The sequence below is a fragment of the Hylobates moloch genome, unplaced genomic scaffold (genome assembly GCF_009828535.3).
Source record: "Hylobates moloch isolate HMO894 unplaced genomic scaffold, HMol_V3 SCAFFOLD_10218, whole genome shotgun sequence".
Lineage (NCBI taxonomy): Eukaryota > Metazoa > Chordata > Mammalia > Primates > Hylobatidae > Hylobates > Hylobates moloch.
In genome coordinates, this window is record NW_026662493.1 from 278 (window position 1) to 2,382 (window position 2,105).

At 49.0% G+C, this 2,105-nt stretch overlaps 1 pseudogene; it reads right to left on the minus strand.

Moving 5' to 3' along the window:
- Nucleotides 1–273: 273 nt before the first annotated feature.
- LOC116465793 (coiled-coil domain-containing protein 86-like) lies at nt 274–1,001 on the minus strand (annotated as a pseudogene).
- Nucleotides 1,002–2,105: the final 1,104 nt, after the last annotated feature.

Genomic DNA, 2,105 nt, shown 5'->3' on the forward strand with positions numbered 1-2,105 from the left:
TGGGAGAAAACCAAACCAAACCCATTCTCCCATCACCATCCAGAGACACTGTCAACGTTTTGAGCTCATGGGGGAGGTGCAGGCTTTTCCCACTGTCAATGTCTATGTTAAGGTAGTAAGGCAGCCTGAAACCTCTTGCTCCTAGGTCCCATAATCTACATTCCCTTTGCAGCTGGAAATTTGTGCTGTGACCAGAGCAATCAGAAATGGGGTGACAATGCTTAGGGGACTGGGTCATAAGATCAAATGCTGGTCTTGCAGTAATGACGGCTCCTAGGTGGATTGTGACATCACTACATTCCACTCCTCCTGGTCGGGGGAAGGGACCACATCAGCACAATGTCCGAGTTGCTGCTCCACAATGGGGGAGGGAAACACAGGGTTGGGACCCAGTTCCTTGGAGATGCCAGCGCAAAGAGCCCAGGGAGGTCCACCTTGAGGCAGCAGGAGGGGAGGGCAGAGTCTGCAGCAGGGAGCTCCAGGAGTCACCAGCCCAAAGTCACCCAGGGGTGACTGGTGTGGGCGGGGCCTGGGGCTGGGGGACTGAGGTCCTTGGAGACGTGAGCCCAAAGAGACCAGGGAGGTCGAGTTTGGGGCAGCAGAAGGTGAGGGCCCAGTAATGGAGCGGGAATCCCCAGGAGTCACCCACCCAAAGTCACCCTGGGGTGACTGGCAAGGGCAGGGACTGGGCTGCTTGCTTAAGGGGCAGGGCTGACAAGACTTTGGTAGGTGGAGCCCAGAGGCACCAGGGTTGGGGGGCCCAGTCCGGTGTGCCTCGGGAGTGGTATGGATTCTGGCGGTGGGCTTGTCATCGGAGGGGATCTGTGGCTGGGTTGAGGGGTGATGACCTGGTGCGTTTTTACCTTTGTCTTGGCTACAGCCAATTTACTCTGTCGAGTTTCTTCTGCCATCGTGAGGTGGGTAGGGAGGTAGGGTTGGGGCCACGTCAGCAAAATCCCAGCAAGCACTAATCAATGCCTCCAGTCACCTACCAGGCAGCTGTGTGACTGAGCCAAAGGTGGCGTAACCAGGGCCCCAGTAGAATGCAGAATAGGGGTGTGGCCTTAATGCTCCAAGCCCATTGGTCAATGACAAAGATGAAAGGGAAAGGGGGTGTGGCTGGGCCCCAGTGTGTCCAGAGGGACCCGTGGCTCACAAGGAAAGCTGCCCATGCAACCACTGCCCCACCCACTCTGTGAGAGAGGAGGGGCCAGCTTTTGCTTTAAAATTTTTTAAAATGTTATGTGTGTATACTTTATATATATGTATATGTGTGTGTGTGTTTCTCTGTATGTGTATCTATGTGTTCCTCCAGAGCTGTCTTCATTACCCAGCTTCTATGCAAAGTCTATGATTTTGGCCTATGGTTTTCATCTTCAAATATAGTAAAAAAATTACCAGTACTACCTTAACTGAGATACAGATCCTATAAAAATGGAAAATCCGTAGCATGCTTGATGATTAATGAAGCAGACTATATTATCCAACATTCCAATAAGATAAAATAATCACAATGATTCTCTTTTTTGGAAAAACATTTAACTTATTCTCCTATGTTATTGTTAAGATTTTTTTTCTTAAACAAGAAACACGTCTAATAGCTGTAAAAACACAAAGCTTTTGGAGTGGGTGCAGTGGCTCACGCCTGTAATCCCAGCACTTTGGGAGCCCAAGGCAGGTGGATGACCTGAGGTCAGGAGTTCGAGACCAGCCTAGCCAACAGGGTGAAACCCCATCTCTACTAAAAATAGAAAAACTAGCCAGGCATGGTGGTGGGTGCCTGTAATCCCAGCTATTCGGGAGGCTGAGGCAGGAGAATCACTTGAACCCAGGAGATGGAGGTTGCAGTGAGCCAAGCTCACACCACTGCACTCCAGCCTGGGTGACAGAGCGAGACTCCATCTCAACAGAAGTAAAATAAAATACAAAGTAAATTTTAAAAGTTTTCAATTTAATAAGCACTCAAAGCTCTTTACCAATTTAAAACAAATACAAGGTCCATTTTTCTAGAATCACTTGGCTTCTCCAAGCCTTGCAAATGAAACTGAATTTCTCACTTGATACTTGGCTATGACTTGCAATCATGAAAACCAAGAATTGTGTTA